Below are 18597 nucleotides of genomic sequence, written 5' to 3'. Positions count from 1 at the left end.
GAGAAATCGCAGATCGGAATTCATGATGTTTTGCGATTAAAAAATGCGATTCGCACGCGGCCGCAAATTCCGTTAGCGATTATCGATAATCGCAGAAAAATCGCTATTTCCGGCTACATCCGTATCGGGATTGCGATATCGCAAATAGCGATATCGCTAATTGCGAGATCGCAAAATCGCGAGATCGGGAAAACGGGAAGTCTCATTTCGAGCACAGTGATGACATCACAACCAGGAAGCAGCCAGTTCCCACCCCCCTTCACCACAGTGAGGCAGACCTTGAGTCAGCAACTGGGAGAGCTCCTGCTAATCTTTTTGGATTCCTACTCTGCAACAACAGTGCTGCCATGTCTGAGGAAGCTGTTCCTGGGCCCAGCAACACCACAGGGCGGAAGAGGAAGTTAAAATTTTCCGAACAGGAGCTGGAGCATTTGATAGAAGGGGTGGTGGCCAACCACTCCAAACTGTTTGGCAAGGACTCTAGGAGGGTGCCGGAGCAGGAAAAAAGGAGGATCTGGCAGGGAATAGCGTCCACGGTGAACTCCGTGGGTGTGGCTGATAGGTCACTGGACAAACTAAAAAAAAGATGGTACGACCTCCGAGGTCGACCAAAGAGAAGGTGGCAGAGCGCCTTGGAGAGGCATCGGGCAATGGAGGGGGAGGACCTACAGTCCCTCCAAACACAGCCTTGGAGGACCAAGTGGAAGACACGCTTGAGAGGGAGGCGTGCATTGGAGTAACGCGTCTGGACTCATCCCGCCCCACCCAAGACATCCAAGGTAAGTGGCATGCGACTGCGACCCTGTCCCCTATGAATGTCCATGACCATATAGGCTCCCATAATGTTCCATAGTCATGCCATTGTTGCACATCAGGTAATGCCCTGAAGCATTGTGGGACATGTAGTGTGGCCACAATGTAGTAGTACCACAATGCAGCCAGACAAGTTCCAAAGTACGCAAAGCCATAGCCAGTCAGGGAATGTCACCCAGCATGCAATTAGCAACTGCACGTGTGACAGATACATGCAACTAATGAACGTCCACTTACCCTCACAGGTGGCGCAGACAGCAGCTACAGCGAGAGGCTGCTAATAGATGAGGAGGCCCAGGATGAGGAGGATGTGCCGCCACAAACACAGGCACCAGCCCCTGCCGCAGCAACAACACCAGCAGCCAGGTCCACCAGCAGTGTGCCTCCTGCGTCTGGCGCAGCAACCACTGCCGCAGCCAGGCCCACAACTAGCGTGCCCCCAGCCTCAGCCGCAACAACTACAGCCGCAGCCAGGCCCACAACTAGCGTGCCCCCAGCCTCAGCCGCAACAACTACAGCCGCAGCCAGGCCCACAACTAGCGTGCCCCCAGCCTCAGCCGCAACAACTACAGCCGCAGCCAGGCCCACTACCAGTGTGCCTCCAGCCCCTGCCGCACCAGCAACCCCTGCTGTGACACCACCAGCAGCTGGTGCTACTACATCAGGGCCCGCGACAGCTGCAACACAGCGGCCAGCCACTGTGTCAGGCCAGCAGAGCAGGCGTGGCAGGTCTCGCCAGCAGTCCAATGCAGCAATCAGCAGGAGGGGGAATGGACAGCGGCTGGCGCGAATGAGCGTTGAAAGACGCATGCTGCGTATTCATCAGCTTCAGGCACGCCGGCAAGGTGCCATACAGCTACAGCTGTACAACATTGGGCGCAATGTGGCTGAGTGGGGGACCGCATGGACCGCATGACGGCGGCCATGGCAGGTGTGGGGGAGGGAATGGCCCGCATGACTGCAGCCATGGAGGCCAACACTGCAGCTATAACATCTCAGCGCAACGCAGCACGCCGGCGCCACCGTCAGCTATTGACCCGGCTGACAGCCTACACCAGGTCCAATTATGTTGTAGGCAATGCAACATCACAGTTATCGCGGCGGTCCCTTGCACAGCAGCAGCAGCTCATCCAGTGCTGCGAGGATGTGGCCAGGGTCCTTGATCACCTGACCACTGCCGTGACAGCACTGCACCCTCCTGCCCTACCTGCCACTGTTGGGGGTGATGATGTCAGTGAGGGGACATCGAGCATGAGCAGCCACTCTGCCTCACAAGTAGGGTCACTCAGGCGCAGTACCAGGCCCACGGCAGGTACACGTGCCTTGGAAGAGGATGAGCCTTAGAGGGGCTTGGGTGGTACGCGCAGGAGGCGCAATTGACTTCATTTGACTATTTCTGGCACAGGCTGAGTATAAGCCTGCCCTGTCCTTTCACACAGCAGTATGCCGAAATACTGTTACCAATGACAACATTTATAGTGGTAGCATTATTGTGAATGAAACAATAATAATTTATTTTGCAGCACACATTGGCATTGTGTCATTATTACATTTTGCATGCATTTGTGATTTGTGGGGTGAGGGTAGATGGTGCACTAGAAACTGTTCATTGTGATGTGGTTGCGGCGTCTGTGGCCTTCAGCTGGGTTCTCGCCGCGTGAATGGCGTGCATGTGCAGGTGGCCGGTCGTCCCCTTCCGATTCACTGCCAGAGATGTCGACAGGTATCCTGCGCTTGGTAGCAATATTGTGTAGGATAGCACACACAGCCACAATGCGGCAGCACACTTCAGGACTGTAGTACATGGCCCCACCTGTCTTGTAATGTATGCGGAATCTGCTCTTCAGTAGCCCAAATGTTCTCTCTATGCAATTCCTTGTGCGTATGTGTGATACGTTGTAACGCCGTTGCTGTGGTGTAGCAGGGTTGAGGTATGGGGTGAGGAGGTATTCACGCAGGGCGTAGCCACTGTCACCTGGATGAGAGGAGCAGAGGGTGAGTGCCTGTGCAGCGCAGCTAGTCATTGGCAATGTGACATTGTGGGCAAAGTGTACTTACCAAGTAGGTGTCCTTCCCCGAAGTCTCCCCTGACCAGTCGTGTGTGGAGGCCGCTGTGGCGGAATATGAATGAGTCATGTGTACTCCCCGGGTACTGTGCCACTATGTCGGTGATGTATGTCTTTGCTTTGCAGACCATCTGGATGTTGAGGGGGTGGTAGGACTTGCGATTGCGGTACATGTACTCCGTTCCAGCAGGTGGGCAAATGTGGACGTGGGTACAGTCAATGCATCCTATCACGTGTGGGAAACGGGCAACATTGTAGAATTGTAGCTTGGTCTCATCCAATTCCTGTTGGCTGGTGGGAAATTTGATGTGCTGGTGTAGCTGGGTCAGCATTGCGTCAAGGAAACTACGTAGGCAGCGGGACATGGTGGGCTGGGATATCCCCCCAGCTACCGCAACTATCCCCTGGAAGCTCCCAGAGGCCAGGAGGTGCAGGCTACACAATACCTGGACATGTGTTGGGACGGCATTGGTCCGCCTTGTTGGGTGCTGCATCAGGGGGTCAAGGTCCTGTATGAGCTTGATAATCATAGCCCCATTCAGCCGGTACTTTGCGTATATTTGCTCTCTGGTCTGGCCCAGCAGGGTGACCCGCTGGCGGAATATCCTCTCCTGGATTCTGCGTCTCCTCCTTGCTGCTCGCTGTAACCTTCGCCGCCTGACCATACATTCCTGGCATTGTGAGACTCCTTCTGCTGTTGCTGCTTCCCCTTAAGTGTGTTTGGTCAGGCCTGCACCAGTTACTGATTGGCCACCGGTTTTTCAAAAAAAAAATTCCTATGGGTTTGATGGTTACCACCTGCTTTGGGTTCTCCTTAAATTGCGCCTCGCAAAATGCGATTTTTGGCTTTTTCGCTAATAGCGATTTTTCATGAATACCGATTGCGAGTAATGTGCGAATTCGCTAATATTTTCGCAGATCCCGTGCATTCTCGCTATTTCCGATTCGCTATTGGTATCCTGCCGTGATTCTGCGAATGTTTTAGCGATTTCTCAAATCTGAGTTTGCGATTTCGCATTTTTGATGGTGAATTCCGTTTTTGGAAATTGCGCCCGCGATAGCTTTTTCGCAGCTATTGCGGGCGCAATTTTGCTTCATGAATCAGGCTGTTAGTTCATCTGCCATTAGGTTATGCACTGGTCTCTAGTGTTTTGTCGCTCCCAGAAGAAGGTTGCTGCCCTAAATATCATAACATAACATAATATAGCCTACATTACATATAAAACATATAACACATAACATTTTAAATTTGACATTTGACATTTAACATATAACGTAACATAGAGCCAGTGCAGAGAAACATGATTTACATAAAATGGTTCCAAGCCAGGATTTTTGGCATTTTTTATTGGAGTATCACAGTGATCCTTCAGACTTGATCATGTCTGGCTGAATCATGATGCAGTGAACTCTTTGTGGGAGACCCCCTCTGGACCCTAGCTGTTGCCCTCTGTGGACAAAAAGGGCGTTTCCACTTCATTAGGACATGATTTGCTAGTTTGAAATTAAAGACACGTGAGATAAAGTTATCACCGGGTAAGTAAGGCTGAGGCAGCTGGTTTTGATCAGATTTTGATTTACAGCCCATTTTCAGCTGCAGGGAATCTGATACCGGAGCTCCACCCTCCCTGCAAAGCCACTTTCGGCCAACAAAAATTACATTACTGAAGAGTATAACAGGAAATGCTAAGACATATTGTGTGCCAGAAAGGGAAAGGGAAAAACTATGAAAATAGGGTTGTGTCCGGGATAATAGTGGGTCAGCGTGACGGGTTCCTACAGCTGTTTGTTGTGACACCCGTTTATGGAGATCAGATTACTTCCTGTCACTGGAACACCAGGTTTTCAGTCCTGGGATTTCATTTAACAAATAGGTGTATTCTGTATAGGTGAGGGTTGGCTTGATTCCACTAACTGCGCTCACAGGCCTTCAAGAATTAGTAGTAAAAGGAAAGCACAGGACTGGAAAACTGGTGTCCTGATGACACCTGGCCATCCCAACTCTAGTTGTATTTGGTCATTGAGAGAGCAGTGAGATGGCAAGGAGTAAAAAAGAGGAACACTTTAAGGATTTTTTGACCCCCCTCCACAGCCAAACACACTTTGGTGGCCCCCATTCTGAACACCTGCACATGCTACATCATTGATTCCTCTCTCGTCATAATGCAGTTTACACTGATAAATAAAGGTGCCAGCCTAAAGGGCCAATGTGAGGAAATCTCTTGTTGAACACCGCCTGAAATGTATTTGTAAAGGTCACTTTCACCCTAGGGAATTCCTGGTGCTACATAACTATTGTGTGTTTTATCCACCTTAATGCTACTAATAGCCTTGGAAAGATGAAAGGCTGCGTGTTCTGAACGTTATAAGTAGTGGACTGACCTTTTGGGCAGTTTGGCACTGCCAGATGGGCCAGCTTGAAAAAGCAGTTTGTGGGCTGTTTTTTGTGCCACGGGCCGTCAATCCACACATGTTTCAAACTGACTTATCTAGCAAGGCCAGTCTGCTCGAAAAGCCAGTTCAACAGTGAACCTGAAGGGAAGCTGGGACCATGAAGTCAAACACAGATCTCTGCAGTAGATGCATTATTCCACGTAGCCATCTGAGTTGGTTCAACAAAATGTAGGCCACTCCTTAAAGTTGGGGAGATGCCTTGGTATAGAAGGCCATGAGAATGGTGAAAGCAATTCAAAGTTGGTGTGTCCTCCGATTTCAGCGTTGGCTACAGATGTTAGGGGATTTCCGATTACCCCCAATCTCACATGGTCCACCGAGAGATGTAAAGCTGAACTTTACATCTAGCTCCTAAGTAAACTCTCACATTGCATGTTGTGTTAAATTTAGCCGAGTATGGTGTCTGTCCTTTCAGGCAGATGGCAGCAGAGAGCAGGCATCCTCTTCTTCAGACCTGCTGAGAAACTGGAAATAATGATTGTGGTGTCTTACAGATCTATGTAAAGCAAGAGGAAAAAGCTGTGGAGTTGTAAAAAAAGAAAATCAGTAATCAGTTTATTGGACAGTTTCCTAGTCTGCAATATTTTAATAAGTAACTTACTTTCTGTATTGTATGAGGAAGCTGCTGCTGCTGTTGAAAACTGTTTCCAAGTGGTATCAATGAATAATATGTGAAATTCTCAAGGATTTGAGTGCGGGCCTTCTCTTATTGGGGAGCTATAGTGGCTGAAGTTTCAGTGGTATTGCCTTTTCCTGCACCACCGGCGGCCAGGAAGCACACCAGTAAATCACAAACCCAGGGTTTATATGTATATATAAATTCTATATATAGGGTTCATATATAAACCCTGGGTTTGTAAATATATTATAAGTAGGTAGTTATAGTTCGGGTCTAGTTTCAATAGGAACACAGTTTTTGATTTGCCAATAACTTTGGCGCTGTTTGACGAATCTTTGTGAAATTTTCAAAACTAATTGGGTGCTCAGGTCAGCTGCTGTGTTGAAAATTCCAGGGTGATCCATCAAGTTAGGGCCCAGAAAAAGGGGCGGTCCCAAACACGTTTTCTCCATGTTAATTCCCTTTGGAATATTTTGACAAGGCTACAGCCTGAACTACTGAACAAAATTACATCAAATTTTGTTCAGAAAGCACTCTTTTTATTAAATGGTGTAAATCCATTCAGTAGCTTCTGAGAAAGTTAACCTTTTCTCAGATATACAACCACGAATACTCCTTATCTCCAGCCTGCAATCTGATTGTCTGCCAACACTTCTAACCAGGAAGTGTTGGCAGCCATCTTGTGACTCGGTTAAACCGAGTCACAAGAAAAAAGGTTAAAAAACCTGAAAAAACAAGAAAAGGGGTCTGCTCATGGGGTCCCACAGGACCACCACCTTCCCGGGGCTACTCACCAAATCGGAGGGGGGCCGTGCAGCCCCCCTCCAGGAGCCGTAATTGGCCCTGGGGACCGCCACCCCCAATATCCCGGGGTGCCCACCCCCGGGACATTGCAGTTTGCTATGTGATGACGGTAGCACTGTTCCTGTCATCCCATAGCAAACAGTATGCTAGCTTTGAACAAGCTAGAGCACTTTGCTCTCGCTTGTTCAAAGCGAGCAAGCTTTGCTTTTTACCCCCAAGGAGTTGCATGTCAGCAGCTCCCTGGGGGTAAAAAGCCATGCCAGTTCCCACAGGAGGTGGGAGCTGGCCGTGACCGAGGACGTCCTCAGGCTCTCTCTGTGGTCCCCAACCAGCTGGCCATGCTCTGGGGAATGGGGTCCCCTGGGCAGAAAATGGTCCGGGAGGGGCGCTGCTCCCCCCTCCCTTGAAAATGCAAAACAAAAAAAATGGCTGTGGCTCGGGAATCCCTGGGGCTGAAATCTGCCTGGGGATGGGGGCCGCCTCCCCTTTCTAACTAAAAAGAAAAGGAAAGGCCTAGACCCGGGTCTAAAATCGGCCTAAGAGGGGGGCCACGTCTCCCTCCTCCTTTTTTATTTCAATTTGAAAAATACAATGGGTCAGGCCTTAGGGGATAGGGTTACTAGGTTCCAAAAGGATCAAGGGAAGGGGGGACCACACAGACTCCCTTCCTTCCTAAAATACGTAAAAAAACTCAGAAGCCGGCTACTCGCCATAGGCCCGCCCCTTTTCTCCACCACTCAGGAGTCGCGCCTCTTGGCGTGCTCTTGTTTGGGGGATGAAGTCCACTTTGCTCTTGAGGGTCCTTAGAGGCCACTTAGCCCACTTGTTACCTCCAGTAAGCCCTACATAGTGGGATTGCTGAGAGGTGGTCGGAGGCCATGACCCTTTATCCACTACTCTGCAAACGCACCGTCTGTGCACTGCTGGTGGGCCGATGGGGTCTTTTTGCGTCCTGAGGGCCTCAGGAGTAAAGTGGACTTCATCCCGCAAGCAGCAGTGCTCCAGGAGGAGCGTTTGCAGAGTGGTGGAGAAAAGGGGCGTGGCCTCTGACCACCTCTCAGAAATCCAGCTGTGTGAGGCTTACTAGAGATAGCAGGAGGGCTAATTGGTCCCCAGGGACCCTCAAGAGGCAAGGAGACGTCATCCCTCAACCAGGAGTGCACCAGGAGGCGTGTTTGCAGAGTAGTGGAGAAAAGGGGCGTGGCCTGCGACCACCTCTCAGCGATCCCACTGTGTGGGACTTACTGGAGGTAACAGGTAGGCTAGTTGGCCCCTAAGAACCCCGAGCAGTGAAGGGGACTTCATCTCCCAACTAAGAGCTCGCCAGCAGGTGCGTTTGCAGACTGGTGGAAAAAGGGGGCGTGGCCTGCTATCAGTGATGTCATGTGAGATATAATCAGTGATATCATTAGTAATGTCACTAACCATGTCATGAGTGATGTAATATGTGACGTCATCAGCAGTGCATTGCGGGGGCCCAAGTTATAGTTTGCTCCGCTAACTATAACCCAACGTGCGTGGTCTAGAAATTCACGGTGCACTCCTCTGTTGGTGCTAGTGGTGGGGGTAGACCAAGTCCCCCTGATTAATGAGACATCCAGTTTAGAAAAAAGGGCGCTGCACTCCAGTCTCCGATAGAAAATCCACACATTTTTATTTTACTTATTTACTACGTGAGATAAAAATTTGTGGATTTTCTGTCGGAGACTGGAGTATAGCAGCCATTTTTTTAAAGTGGATGTGTCATATATCTATATATCTATATCTATTTATTTGTATTTGCATATATATGGATATATAAAAACACTTACAATATAATTATAATATAATTATAATATATAATTATAATATAATTATAGTTTTCGTCTCGTATTTGATCACATAAAACACAGATTACAGCAGCTATTTTGCCTACAATTATAGTTAACACTTATTAAACTAGAAACAGGCATTCACCATTTTGTGATCAGTGGTACACTGCCTTCCGAAATAACCACTTGCACAGGAGTAAGCAGGACTACTATAGACACACTATTCAAAACACTGCCATCTAGCTGTCACAGTAAGTATAATGATAAATGTTAGTAAACATTAAAGGACAAATACACATTAAAACTAAGTACAATATTTTTATTACATTCAGAATTTCTTAACTACGGAGTCTACCACCTGTAAGAACATTTCGATTTGTCAACGTGTAGTAAGTTGCCATAACTATAAGTGGAAATAATTTTGGAAATTTCATTTGAAAAGCAAAACGAAAGCGCGCTATGTAATAAAAAAAGATAATTTCCTATTTCTTTTCACAAACAAAATGTATTCAAAGAAGAAAGCATACAATGACTAGATTAACCAATAACTTCTCCCACTCCAATAAGTGTTACCTCAAGAAAAGTGCTGAACAGTGGTTGGGGAGGACAGATTTTCTGCTCTAACGCCAGGGAAGGTGCTGGGCAGAGACTGGGGGGAAAATTACTATTCTAATGCTGTCCAGTACTTACCTTGGGGGGAGGTGCTGGATGGTGGCTGGGGGGGCTGATTTACTATTATAACGTTGCCAACTACTTACATATGCGAAGGTGCTGGATAGTGGTTGGGGAGGGGGGACAGATATATTATTCTATCTCCACCAGTTACTTATCTCAGTGAAGATGTTGCACAGAGGCTGGGGGCAGATTTACTATTTTAACTTCGCCAAGTACTTACCTCAGATAATGAGCTGGACAGTGGTTGGGGACAAAATTACTATTCTAACTCTGCCAAGTGCTTATCTCAGGGAAGGTGCTGGACTGGACAGTGGCTGTGGGGCAAAATTACTTATCATAACTCGTCAAGTACTTTCCTAGGGGACGGTGCTGGATAGTGTTTGGGTGGGCGGTAAATTTGCTATTTTAACTCCGCCAAGTACTTACCTCAGGGAAGGAGATGAACAGTGGCTGGAGGGCAGATTTATGTGTTTTCCAACAACCATAAAACATATATAAAAACTGTTAGAAACAAACTTGAAATACACTTTTTTCAATTTCATATTAACAAACCATTCATATATTTTTCTCTTATTTACTTGAAAAACAACTCCACGGTGAAGAAAAAACTGTGAAAAAGCAGCATACAATAACTTTTAGGAAAACTATCACAGGTAAAATCAATTCAAATATTAAATACCATTAATTTAACATAAATATTCAATCCCACAGGAACTGACTAACCCCAAAAATATTTTTGTAGCACAAAAGGAAAACAAGTTTTATACCTAACACAATGTTTAAAAGTAAACATTATTTTACCATCCTTAACGCATAACAGAATCTGGAGGAACCATTTCAACTATAAGAACCAAAATCACAAATCTACCTGAAAAAAGAACTCCAACAGAACAGACCAAACCTTCATTACAAAACAGGTAATTACTATTCGTAAAAAAAAAAACATCAAAAACACTTTTCTTTAAAGTTCAGGAAACCATTTTTTCCCAGCAAATAAATTATGACATTTAAGTATAAACAGATGTTTGAAACTTATAAAAAAATTGCAACCATATATGTAGCAGAAGTTCCAGACAACAAATGTGAAAGCTTTACAAAACATTTGACTGCTTATGTGCTGTCACACTGAGAAAACTGACATCTGATATACAATGGTTACCTTTATTATAAGGAAAGATTGACTGAGCGCAGGAGTCATTGGAATTGTGTTGAGAAATTCTCATCCCGTTGCAAAGGCAGAGCAATATGGTTGAACGAACCACCGAACATAACCACTCTGCCTCTGCAACAGAGACTGAGTTTAGAGAAAATGTACAGCATATTAAAACTCTAGATGCAACCTCCATTGAACCTTGTGGCTCAGTTTTGAGGGAGGTAGCCCAGAACACCCCCATGCCTCTTTGTGAGTAGTATGCCCACAATCCCCAATTTGAACAGAATGATAGAAAGAAAAAAACAGGAGAGTAACCACCAGAACCAACTCAAATATTCCCCCTGAACATATTAAAATCTTCCACCAACAACCTTTCCTAGTATATAATAAGGAAAACCCTCTCAAACGCATACAGATTTTCAGTACCATTCATACAACAGTTACAACTAACAAAAGTCCTAGGAAAATAATAATTGACTTCGAATTACAAATGATAAATACTGTTAATACAATTTACTCAGAAAAATCCAAAAAACATCCTTAGCTGTGGAATATATGACATGCAGTAATATCCAATATGAACTTAAGAAATGAACAACATTGTGTTTTGTACCTCTTGAATATATAGATGAGTTCTACACCTAAATTATAAAATCTGACTTTTTTACCCAAAATGATGAAAAATTGGACCACTTCTAAATTCCTTTGAAGATACATTGACTGGCCATCTAAGACTGTTGAGTCCAGAAGGAAACCACGTTTTCCAATTAAGTGGTGGAACTGGTACTCAAACTGGTAAGCAGGAGGTTAAAAAATGAACACTACAATAGAAGGATGACATTATTCACTTAACAGTTGTATTGGTAAAAACCTACCCCAACATATACCATTTCTTGAACATTTTGAAAAAAGAACAAACCTTCCAAGAAATGAATATGGTACAATCAGTATCAGGTACTCTGAATCTTTGAGTTTCTAAAAAAAAGTAAAGAAATATCAGAGAGAGCATTGGGAAAAAAATCAACAATTTTGGTTGATGTGTGCCTCAGAGTACTTAGATAACCTTGCGTACATTCTACACTATTAAAATTAAAAACAACTTATGATTACTCTTCTCCTGTTTTACATTCTAAATGATGGGCTTGCTCTGCTCCTGATCGCATGTGTGTGAATGGTGGAGCAAGACAGAAACAAAAGAGGCTGAACAGGACGAAAGACGGCTTTGCTTTCTAGTCAACGCGTGCAGGTCTTCCATCCTGCCCCTATCCAGTTTCCTGAATTCCGTTGGGGTGGTACCGACGTTCATCAGTATTCTCTTGCCAGACTCTTACTCCTGACCGCTGCTGTTCTACCCGTGCAGCGGGGACCTTCTCGTTGCTCTTGACACGTTGTCGGCATTCTCCTGCCAAACGTCACTTCATAACTTATGCTGTTCATCTGGTGCTGCGGGACCTTCACAGGGTTTCCTGACTTCCGCTGTTAGTCTGATTCAGTGGGGACCTTCATGATGTTGCCTGAAAAATAAGAGAATATAATTTAATTACTCACAAAGAATTCACACTCTTCAAGGCAGTAACATTTATTTTGAACTGCATTTTTTTTTCAAAATACTTTATTGGTTTTAACAGGGTATACAGAAAGCGTATAGAAGGTTACGCAAGGGTATCCAAAGCAAAATTGTACATGTGCATGCATAATGTGAGGGTGATATGCCTTAATGGATAACGCAAGCCTAATCCGGCGACTATTGGTAGCTGATATACAGGACAGGCGAAGGAAAGGAGAAAGGAGAAAGGAAAGGAAAAGAAAAGAGAAGAGAGGGAGGAGCCACGGTTAGGTGAGCTATAGCATCTCATATGCATATCTATACATGTGATTGCACCAGGGTGGTCGATATTGGCAACTTTACATAACATGATAGACCATTGAGTGTACCCATAAAACATATCTCTTGAATACAATTATACAGATGGAACGCTAGTAATGTCCCCCAGATATGATTCCTTGCTGAGCTCTTTTATTGATGAAGGTTCATAAGAGTCTAGAACTGTGTCTAAAGAGTTCCATAGTGTCCTGGCAGTGATCAAAAACTGGTTTCAAAATCATAATACAAACATTATAATTTTTTTTAGATTACAACTATTAGCTACTTCCGCTATCTTTCTTTACAATAAAGGTACTAGTCTGTATGTTTAAAAAAGTAAACTAGATTCTGCTTAACTGAGCACAGCTCCTTCGTCCAACCAATCTTGACCGTGATTCTCAAACCGATCCAAAATCGGACGTCAACCTGAAAACAGAGAAATTAAAAAGGATAATTTCTTCAATTGACATTAATGGAAAAGTTTAGGATTATGTTTTTAAAAAGTTTGTAAAAAGTATTAATACAAAAAGTTGGTTCTTGTTAAAAGAATTCAAAAATTCATTCCGTATTTTATTAATTTTGTTTCCATTTTTTTATTGAATTACATTCTTTAAAATATAACTTGTTATTTATTATTGTTTAAAACACATTTAAAATTAATATTTGCAGCTTTTTAATTACAATAATTAGTTTTACATTAATAAATGTTGTCTATTTTTTAATAAGTATTCTAATGTTTGAAATGTATTTGAAAAAATACATTTTCAAAAAATAAATTTCAGGAAAATATGAGTATTCCTGGAGTATTCATATTAAAGCTGAGTATTAGTACATTTCTCTGCACATTGCCCCTAAATTCCTTTCACTCCACTCCTAAAACTTGAATTTGATATTTTTAAAACATTTTACAAGAATTATTTTAACAAATATTACAATATTTTTCAAATATTTACATAATTAATACCAAGGTAGCATAGTTGATACCTGAGTATTAATACACTTCTCCACCCAATACTCCTATATCCCATACATCCCACTCCGCAAACATTAATTTGATATTTGTAAAATAAGATTCAATCATTTCTTAATAAAAATTACAATATTCATTAAATAGTTTACATCCTTAATACCCAGCATCATAGTTGATACCTGAGTATTGATACACTTTCCCACCCATTACCCCTATAACCCTTACATTCTGTTCCTAAAACTTTATTTTGTTATTTTAAATACATTCTTTACATATTTCTTTTAAAAACACCATATTTATTAAGTAGATTACATATTTAATACCCAGGTATCATAATTGATTTCTGAGTATTAAAGCACTACCCCGCCCATTTCCCATTACCCATTATATACATATATATAGATACACTACTCCACCCATTTCCCATTACCTATTATATACATATATACTAAACATATATTTCTTTATTTCAAAACGTACCCATACTTATGGATATACTTACCAATAAAGTGTGGTAAAGACATGCATTGTAAAGACATGCATGGTAAAGGAATTTGTGGCAACGCCATATGTTTGGTAAAGATTGCATGGCTATTGCACTGCATAGTAAAGACTACGTGGTAAAGGTTGTTTTCCCACTGTACAACTGCTCAGAGCCCAGCTGTCAGATCTGTGCAATCTATACACTAGCTTTTATATCCATCACTTTGCAGGAACAACATGTATCATGTATGCCATTATCAGTTTCCATCTGTCGATCTTAAAGGGCACAAATAGTAACAAGCACAAATGAGAAAGAGAAAGAGGAAAAGAATTTGAGACAGAAATACTGCAATGTTCGGGAGTTGTCGTCGGCCTGCATGGGCTCTTGTCTGCATTGTCAAGTTGTCTGCAACATATGGCTGTTGTACGTGGGTCGGTGCTTATCCAGGGCGCAAATCCAACAGAATATCACCACCAGATATAACTTATTTATAGGACAAGTTGACCCTATCTATTACCGTGCACTACTTCTGTAGTGAGAAAATTAAAATCCTTCATTGTCACATGGTTAGTTCTACCAGTTTGGCGTGGATCCCTAATATCAATTGGAGAGTATTCTAGGTAGCAATGTATCAAGCTACGGAATATCGTTGGTTAGTATACCATTTAAACATGTAACATTAATATCCCATTTATAAATATCTAAAACGTTAATTAAAATAGTTGTATATCTTTTTGGGTGTTTTTTATGTATTATTTAAATGTGTTTTTATAGTTTGTTGTTATTTGTTCATTGTATGTTTACAGATATAGCCCTTACATAGCAACCAGTTGTATCATGTGATCTGTACTTCCAGTGGCTATATTCTTTGGTACTATGTTCTGAGCAGAGGTTTTCCTTACTCTCACTCTGTGAAAGTGGCTTCATTAGACAAGTTCATATTTGTTTTAATTTAAAATATAAACTAGGCATTAAAGAGACTATGGGGTTCATTACCATGTCACCGTTGCGATTGGAACCGTCCGACTATTCAATTTGGATGCAAGCGCCCAATGGGCGTTTGGAAACATCCATTTTTCAATGGCAGCTTGTGAGGCGCGCGGAAAAGGCCTGCAGCACAAGCTGTCATTGAAAAATGGATGTTATTAAACATACCTGCACTGTGTGGGTGCAGGAATGTGTAGGGGGGCACCATAGCGAAGGGCCAGCAGGGGAAAGTCACTTTCCGTCAGCCTTTCTATTTTGAAAGGTTGACATGGAAAGACTGTCGGAAAGTGACATCACAAGCCTGGCGGCAGAGCAGAGGCTGGCTCCGCCATCATTATGGGATTATGTGTGTTTTTGATTTGATTTAATTGGTCATTTTATATTACATTACTTTTTCAATATTTTGTGTATTGATTTTGAAGATGGGATTGCTGGTATTACGTTTTCTATTTTTGTCTATTGATGATATGTTATTTACGATATTATAATATTTGATATTATGTCTTTGTGAATTTTTCTATTTTACAAAGGGTAATGAGAAATTCAGTATTGGGTTATATGATATTTCTGACAAGATATTGCTATATCCCAATATTTTAGTGGGTGATATTCGGTAGTACAATCTACAAACTTGTAGATCCCTTGTTGGAGTTGGGCTTCCCAAGAGTATAGAATGGTATATAATACAATCAATTTGGAATATTTGATGGTTGCTTGCATTATTTGGTTATCACATGGCAACATCTGTGCTGAACGTTGACCTTTTACATACTGTTTATTCTGAGCAATCCTTAATGCTCCGCATCATTGTACTACTCTTGTTACAATCCGGTGCTTTCTTGCATTACTTCTTTGATGATTTGATGCTAACCTTTCCTTGTCTTTGTTGGTACAACCTTCATTGCTGTATAATTGTTTTGTTGTCTTTAAATGTGATGATAATCTTGGAACTGTATTGGAGGCTTGGTATGTATAGGAAACTGCATTCATGTTGGCCATCACTCTTGTAACATTTTGAAATCCTGCAGGGTCTGCGATGCTTCATGAGACTGGCCCTTGTTATGTTATGGTATCTTGATTTGTATAGCGCACACTAATCACCTGAACGTGTATCAAGGTGCTTGGGCGGGTGTATAGGTGTGTGGTCCCCTAGGGGCTTATAGAGCCAGGTCTTCAGCTTCTTGCAGAAATCAATAAGTGAGGATGAGGCTCTAATGTGTTGAGGGCGGTTGGTCCATGTTTTGGGTGTGATGTAGAAGAATGAGAGACATCCAGTTTTGATTTTGCGTATGCTTTGACTGCATGTGAGTAAGAGTGAGGCAGAGCGATGGTGTCAGGTGGGTTGGTGAAACTGTATACGGTTGTTCAGGTAGTCAGGCCTTGTGTTGAATAGGGCTTTGTATGTGTGCGTGATAGGTGTGAATTGACTGCGCTTGAGAATGGGGAGCCAGTTACGCTTCCTGAGGTGCTGTGAGTACTACAGCTTCTGTGGGATAGGCTCACTGACATAATTTACTTGGTCTGTCTCCTGCACCACCACTTGGCACCATATGACACCAGAGGATGGCAGGTCAGCATTACTTGAAATATACTGTTTAAAAACATTTAGCATTAGACACTAAATGAAAAATGAGGTACTGTCGACCTACATGGATCCTGCTGTGTGTGAAGCCCTGCAAATTCTACAAGATAGTGTTAGGTGCAATATGATATTAAAAAATATATTGCATGAGGCATTATTTATAACATGAAAAAAAGGATCTATTTACCTTCATAGAGAAACAAGAAATGCACTATACACTTACATGGTGTGCCTGAATCCAGTGTCCTTCAACTGTAAAAATCAGAGCTACATGGATAATGATGCTTGTCAAATAAAGTTTAAGGCACCATATAACACTTTGCCACTGGATACAAGCTAGCTTGGCTGATGAGGGCTGTTAGCCCGAAAATGGTCCCAGGATGCTTGTTTCCGGTCCAGGGAAGACATGGCTTGGCAGTTCGGGCTGGACTGTTCTCATGAGGCACAGGATCAAGGCTGATTTGCACATAGTTGTGTCTGAACTGGGGTTGTGAAGTGAGCTAAAGAACGATGATGGATTCAACCCAGATCTGTGACTGGGGTTGAGTGTCTGAAAAGTTTCAGCGCTCCGTCCATCATCTCCTTGTGTTTGCTTTGTTCGCCCTAAGTTGGCAGGGTATGCCCAGATGTTGGTCCCTTGCTCACTTTGCCACTGGATTCAAGGTAGTCTGGCTGATGAGGACTGTTAGCCAACACCGGTCCTGGGATGCTTGTTTCTGGTCCAGGAAAGACATGGCTTGATAGTTCGGGTTCGACTGTTCCCATGAGGCACAGGGTCAAGATTGATATGCATATAGATGTGTCTGAACTGGGGTGGTGAAGTGAGCTAAAGAACGATGATGGATTCCACCCAGATCTGTGACCGAGGGTGTGTGTCTGAAAAGTTTCAGCGCTCCGTCCATCATCTCCTTGTGTTTGCTTCATTTAACATGTGACATGATGACACTTACATGGAGCCACCAGCAAGGCACTATACACATGCAGGAAGCCAGAATGACTGAAGGACAAATTATGTTTGTAACCATATATTATGAGGCACAACAAAACACTTATGGGTCTGATGACTCATGGTGGCGCAGTGATGGCCGTCCAGCCAACACCGCAGCGGTGGTCCATCCGCCCCATAACAAGTTGGGAGGTCAGACCACCATTGCACCACCGCAACCGCCAGGGATAGAGATCCCTGGCAGTGGGCATGCGGTCTTGAGGCCACATTATGCATTTTAACGAGATTCCTCTCTGCCACGGTTTTTTGTGGTGGTTCGTACTCCATGTAACCTGTGGCCCCTGTGTGTATGCACTCCAGTACCTGCACGGCATGGGCTGCACCAGTCCATGCTGAGGAGGTACTGACTTTGATGTTCCCATTACGGTGCCTATTTCATAGGCATCGCAATGGGAACGCCAAAGAACACCGCACCACTGGTTGTAAAAAGTCATAATCTGGCAGACGATGCACACAGCTTTGGCGGTGAGGGAGCATGGCGTTGGCTTACCGCCCACACCTCCAAAAGTCTTATCCTGGTCTTAAGACTCTATAAACCACATGCATCCAGCAGCTTGAAAAGCCCTTCACACACCCAGGCTACATTGAGAATGATATATGGAAACATATGATATGAAGCACAAAATAACATATGAGGCACTGGGCTCCTAGATGAAAACACAAACACTACACTACAAAATCTACGCCGAGCCAAAAGACAGGGTCTAAACACCTACATTAAATGCAGCATGCTTGAATCCCATGTTCCACCGACAATGAAGCTGGCATCACGTGGATTATTATGTTTTACTACAACAACAGGTTTCACACCTGCGATGCATAAATCATGTTGCACACAAAAAATAATTAATAGTGAGGCACCGTACATAATTGTAAAGCACACCATTAGAAATGAAACGTGACACCTAAGAAATGTAAATAAAGGACTTGTTGCGTGTTTATCTAGGTTCCTGATCGATACTGTGACCTTATGCCCCTATTCGGCTATAAATCCATTTATTCCCTATATTGGCATAACCGTTCAAGTGCGATTTTCAGAAAAGTCATCTCTGGCCTCACACGAACAGAGTCACATTCCAGCATAGCTCTCTGCCACTTCCTTTGCGACCAATTAGTGCAATGACATAGCAGAAGTCACTATCTGATATTCCTAGATTAACACTCCGAGTTCTTCAACAAGATAAAAACTCAGCAAACCTGGAAATCCCCGCTTGCTGTGTTTTGATTAGTAATGGAACTCTAATGAGCAACTGATAACTATCACTTCCGAGTGACATCTTTAATTGACGTCTTATGTCCAACAAACTTG

The sequence above is a fragment of the Lissotriton vulgaris genome, chromosome 6 (assembly GCF_964263255.1).
Source record: "Lissotriton vulgaris chromosome 6, aLisVul1.2, whole genome shotgun sequence".
NCBI lineage: Eukaryota > Metazoa > Chordata > Amphibia > Caudata > Salamandridae > Lissotriton > Lissotriton vulgaris.
Note: the sequence above shows the minus strand (reverse complement) of the source record.